Genomic DNA, 6,207 nt, shown 5'->3' with positions numbered 1-6,207 from the left:
GTTATTACTCACGCATTAATGTTTCAGCAGCATTTTATTTTCGAGGCTGGTTGAGGCGGAGCTGCTGTATTTTGGTCTGGTATAATCTGACATTTTTACATGGCATTTTTACATAATTCATTTTTACATAATTAGCTCAACAACATTGTCAACCAACTTATTGATTAATTGAGCTCTAATTATTTATCTTGTTGAAAACTATTTTAAAAAGCATCAAACTTCATATGTTTTATATACATCTGAATCTTTAATGTAACCATTAACTGCAGTTATCATAAATGTAATGGAGTAAAAATAAAAATTCCCTTTGAAATGTAGATGTGTGTATGTCTGATTTTTTTTTCCAATTAAAATGAAGGGGGGGGGGGGGGGGGGGGAGGGAATTTTCAAACCCTCATAAACTTCCTCTTTGAACCAGAACCTCTCTGGTATATCCTACTTTTAGCTAGAGACTTCAATTCTGCCTTAAACACATATAAATCAACAATACACAACCACCATGTGTCTGTGGGTCAAGTGATTTACTTGTTTCATCTTCATTGTGACAAAACTCATGGACAAATCTCCTCAATTCTTTTTACACAACCTTTAAACATCAGAAGAACCAGACAGTCATCTAAAGCATCCGTGACAGCCCTCTGGCTCTGCTATGCCCTCTACTGTCTTGCCCTTGTTGCTGCTGGTTTTTTCTCCCCTCAGGTCCTGGTAAGCAGAGTTGACATCGGTGTAAATGGGTACACCTGGCCAGTCCATCGACAATGCATTTAAGATCAGCTGTCCCCATTTTCTCTCTCACTCAACCACTGAATTGCCCCCTTCTTAAACACTTAATCGTGGCATTTGGCTTTCTTTAAGGTAAATAAATTTGATTTATTCTTTATTTCAAGCTCAACTTTGTGTATTTCCCTCCCTTTGCCATGACCTAAGGGCCATCTCTAAGGCTATAACTGCAGGGTTCATGGTGTGATCTGACATTTACATACCAGTATATGTAAGTGGACTGTAAGAAGCACACTCTGAAAAGCCTCAGGGCCTCAGTCACATCCGTATGCCATTTAATCAGTCAAGGTGATAACTAAATAGGGCAGCGTTTAAATGGTATGTTGTTCTAACTTCATGTTTAATACACGCATGAGTGATCTCAGTCTTATTTAACTCTGCAAAAGACAAATAAGCTCATGTGAGTCCACCATTTCCACCAGCTGGACCAGTGCACCACACAGGGGAGACGTCCCACTTCCTGGCTTCCTGGCAAGGCTTCCTGCCCCTGGAGTGAGCTGGTGGCTGCCAGAGGGGGTGACACAAGGAATGGCAGAGACCGGCTGGAGATGAAGGCAGGAGTGAAGGCAGGGAGGTTGGAAGTAGTGGCGGTGGAGGTAGCTCAGGGTGATGGAAGGCAGGCACTGGGACTCTGGGTACAAGCAGACACAGGTTGGAAGAAGAGCTCGAGGGTAAAAAAAGATAAACACAAGACAATTTTACTCTGGAGAAATTACCGCTCTGTGTCATTCATGCCCTGTCAGTCCTGTCTGCACTGATACCCACAGCTGGTTGCATCTCTGCTGTGAACTGGGATCAGAATAACTACTAGACTCTTGTTTCTCTGCATTTTATTGTGATACATTTAAAATTCCTTAAATCTGACCTCTGGCACTTTCCATTGAGTTGCACTGATATAAAACACAGTTTCATACACAGACAAAGGACTGACAGATCGCATTATCCTTTTCATTTTGACCCCTAAAGAGTGGAGTGACATGTAAATGTTAATGAATGGACTGAAGGGTCAGTTTGCTTATTGTATTTGAATATTGCCACTGTACAGCAGGTGAAAATTAATTATCAAACTGATTTTCAATTTTCGTTTTAATATGGTCATAGAGTGCCTGCATGAGTATGTAAAAAAAAAAAAAAAGGGAAAATGGTAACTGGAATACTGCATTTTCTTTTAAATTTTTAGTTAACACATCCTGTTGGAAGTGGGGTCACATGACTGCTGGCCTGAACAGCACAGGTGAGCTGAGTGGGCAGCTCACACAGGTGCCTTGAGTTTTCTTTGTTCTGTGTCCTGAGCTCATTCTGTGTTTGTCCTTCAGTCGAGCTGCTTCCCTCCATCATTTCACCTTTGTTCCTGAGTGTGTTGAGTGAGTAGTTCATTTTATTCCCTTTTTTTTTCTTATATTTATTTTGTTGTTCAGTGGTACATCTAATCTCCTTGATTAGTTCTCACATGATTATACTGTATATTCAAAGTCAGAATGAGTTGATGTACTGATTTTGATCTACAATTGTTTGTTGCTTAATTCATGATATGACGTGACCTGTATATATCTTCTTCATTAAATCATGTCCAGTGTAATCCTAGAACACATACATGTGTGAAAAATCATTTTAATAAAGTCCCTTATAGGCTTCTATAGTTATGTCTGTTATTTCTCTGCACCAGATGCTTTCAGGATGGAAACACTACATTATACTCATGGATTGTGCTTCTAAAGGAGAATCCACCCCTGTTTTAAGATTTCACATTTCTTGTTCCTGTGCCTCAGAATAGTTTGGTCAATATGTGTGAACATGAAGCTCTCTCCTCTGAAGTTAGGGAGAACCTTAAAGTGTGTCATGTTCTATAATAATGAATGGGGCTCTGATGCTGTGAGGCCATAAAAAGTTTGTGTAATTTCTTACCCCAGAAGTAGTGTTGCAAATTTTAAACTAGTTTAAAATCTGGATGAGACCTGTCAGGTGGTGCACTGCACAGCTACGGGATTTATAGCTGTAAGATGCTTTTGTTCTATAGGAGCAAATTTCTGGGGAACTTTGTTTTGTTTTGTTGGCAGTGATTCTCTGGTTTATTAACTTTTAATTTTGAAAGATACATCAAAGGTTTTAAGTAAGATAAGGCCTTTTGCAGGTACTAACTCAGAAAAACATTGAGCTTCAGCTGATTATTTCGATTTGAATTATAACTTGTTAGATTGTAAGTTTGTTGTTTTTTTTTTTTTTTTCTTCAGATTTATCTTTTGGAGGAGAAAATTCTGAAACCTCCAAATATGCACCTGAATCTGTTATTTTATGGAGCAAAATCACACAACTTAGGAAGTCAGGGGGCACACACACCAACCAAGGCTCCTCCAAGTTTCTAATTTAACAACAGAAAGTTATTTCCCGTGTCTGTGCACAACAGGATACTGAAAAAAGTGATTTCAAGTCAGTCTGAAAAAATGCAGTTTCAAAAGTCAGTCTGACTCATTTAACAATTTTAATGAATTAATCCTGATTATTGAGTTAACTGTTAATTGCAGCTCCTGCTGCAGTGTTTGTGCTCAGTTATTCTCAGTTAGATTTTTCTTGTTTTCATTGTTTAACAACACTGAATTACTTTTACACTGAACAGAAAGGACCTGACTACTACTTCCAGCACTGTGTCATTCTTAAAAGATCTTTGATGTCAAAGCAGAAAGTTCAAACAGTACTACTCTCAGTCGTAGTGAGAGTAGAATACTTATCACATGTTTTTACAGAACGGTTTATCTTTTGCACATTAGAAACCACCCTGCTCGTGACCAAATCATCAAACTCATGTAGAATGTGTGGAGCCTTACCCTGCATCACCACTAGACAGCACTATAATCCAGCTGTTCACATTATTGGTCAGTGAAACCTCTCTCATATAGTAGGTATCACATTTATGTCACATCAGGTCCACAGCAGGATGGGCAACAGTTCTGAAGCCTGTATGAAACATAAAATATATTCACAGAAAAAATGTTCTGCTATCCTAACTTCTACCATGATGGTCGTCTGAACAGTAAATTCACTGTTACATGTTTTATATCTGGTTGAAACTTGCAGAAGGTGGTGCAGACTAACTGTAAATGTACTAGAGTACAGTACTCTTAAGTACAATCTTAAGGCATCTGTACCTGACTTGAATATTTATATTTAATGCTGTTATACTTAAATAAATATAGTATTTTGTACATTACTTCACAGCTTTTGTCACAGGTTACTTTGCAAATTCATATTATTTATAGAAAATATAATCAACAAATCCTGAGGCGTCCGGGCTTGATGGCTGGGTGCATGGCCCCCGCAGGGTCAAAGTGGCCGCCTCCTGAGAAGCTGTTTTTCTTTCTCATGGTGTGTGTCGGTGAGAACGAGGCCTGTGCTGGTGTTTATCACACACAGGAGACTGTGGCGGCAGTGTGGGGGTGTGCCGGTGGTGCTGGTAACATTTATCTCATTAGGATCACCTGTGGAGCAGAAAGCCCTGACAGCTCGCAGCACAGACGTCGCCTCTTAAAACACTTGACCCCCTTTTCCCCTGTGTCTGGTCCAGGTGTAATTAGCTGAAGTTCTTTAACGCCTCAGTGCACGTTCAGCTCTGAGCTCTGAGGAAAAAGGCAGTGACACGATGAGAGCACTGTCATAATCATCCCACACTGCTGATAAGTCACCTGATTTACTTGACTGAGATGATAGAGCCCATAGAGGCCAGAAACCGGGGTAAATGACCAGCTTGGCTCAGCCTAAAAGTTCACAAATACATGTTGTATTTTGTTTGAACACAAATATAAAAACAACAAATTCTGGCTTAATGGGCTGGGACTATTTCTTGACAAAGCATGGCCGCACACGGTCACCTCCAGGAACTCGATGAGATAACAGCATTCATATCCCTGTTTCCAGTGATTATCCACCTTTACATTTGACTCATGTGACACTGTTTCCCTCCAGTCTGTACAGGTGGAAAAGAAACGAACACCAGAACATTGTCAAACAACATCCATGTACGTTCAGTCACATGCAGCTCGGAGATGGATAATTCCAGCTTGTTGGTGCAAACCTGAGGACAAAATGTGAACTATGCACAAGGTTTCTCGTAGTGTAAGATGCTTTTCAGCTGGGTCCTCAGTTTGCAGTTAAATGACCTGTGTCTCTGCAGCTTGTTGTAGCTGCCATGTTTTATGGTTCATGGTTTGAACCCTGTGATTCGTGGACAGCCTGCTCTGCCGCTGTTGATTGGTTTCTGGCAGCGCAGAGGTCGTGTTTTAAATGAGATCTACAGTCTGTGGATATTTCCCCTCTTGTAGAACATGAAGCTTCCTGCAGGCGTTTGTGCTGCTTCTGTGCTCAGTTTGGCTTGGATTCATGCCCCTCTCATATCGGGCTTGTGTGTGTGAACTGTAGGAGCAGATGTTGGCCTGTAGGGGGAGACGTGCTCCTGCTCACCAACACTGTTGGTGAGTGACCCTCCCTCTCCTTCACAGCATGTCAGTATGAGAATATGATTTAATTCAAGGGTATAAGCTGTTAATTCTAGGGGACAATTAGAAACTGGGGGGTCCAAATGACTAATTGAGCAACTGAGAAAGTACACTGAGCGCACAAATGTGTAATTTGAGACAATGATTTGTCATTTGCGCGCATGAATTGCTCATTCGAGGGGAAGATTCAGCCAAATCGTTCTCACACACCAGCAGGCTCTGTGCAGCAGTGTCACTACTGTATTAGCCTGTCACTGGAGCTGTCACCTTTTAGTCTTCATTAGCTTTGTGTGTCTTCTTCAGTTCTGTTGTGTTGTTGTTGTGTTGCCTTGTGAGTCATTAAAATGAGAACATTCAATTTTTATACTTTGGCAGATATCGCAGCTTCCAGAGTCTCTCTCTCCTCTTCAGCCTCTTCCTGCAGAGCACTTCAGGTTCAGATATTTCAGTCTGCCCTGCTCACACAGCAGGTTTAACATCTACCCACAGATTCTCAGTGATGTTTAGGTCAGTGGGGGACTGTGGGGGCCGTTCCAAAAGCCTCAGCTTGTGTCTCTTGAAGTGGTTCATGGTGGATTTTGAGGATCATTGTCCTGTTGTGTAAACCAGCCTCACTGCAGGACGCCTGCATCCAGAATCTGCTGATATTTAACTGACTTCCCCCTAAAGCACAGTTTAATGTGTGTATGTAATTAAAGCACAGAGCAAATGGTTCGTCCCAGCACTGTTTCAGAGGTTCCCGTGAATCTGTTGCACTTGCAGTTGCTTTGCTTTCACCTTGTGTCCAGTTGAGAGCAGCTCCATGGGGTTCAGGTCTGGAGACTGTGCTGGTCTTCATCATGTGAAGCCGTCGTCTGGTTCTGTCTTCCTCTCTGACTTGTCTTTTCCTCATCATTCTGACAACTACCTCCTGCAGTGCATCATGGTCCTGATGATGCAT

The sequence above is a fragment of the Trachinotus anak genome, unplaced genomic scaffold (assembly GCF_046630095.1).
Source record: "Trachinotus anak isolate AG129_WGS33_773 ecotype Australia unplaced genomic scaffold, CSIRO_AGI_Tana_v1 ptg000015l, whole genome shotgun sequence".
Lineage (NCBI taxonomy): Eukaryota > Metazoa > Chordata > Actinopteri > Carangiformes > Carangidae > Trachinotus > Trachinotus anak.
Note: the sequence above shows the minus strand (reverse complement) of the source record.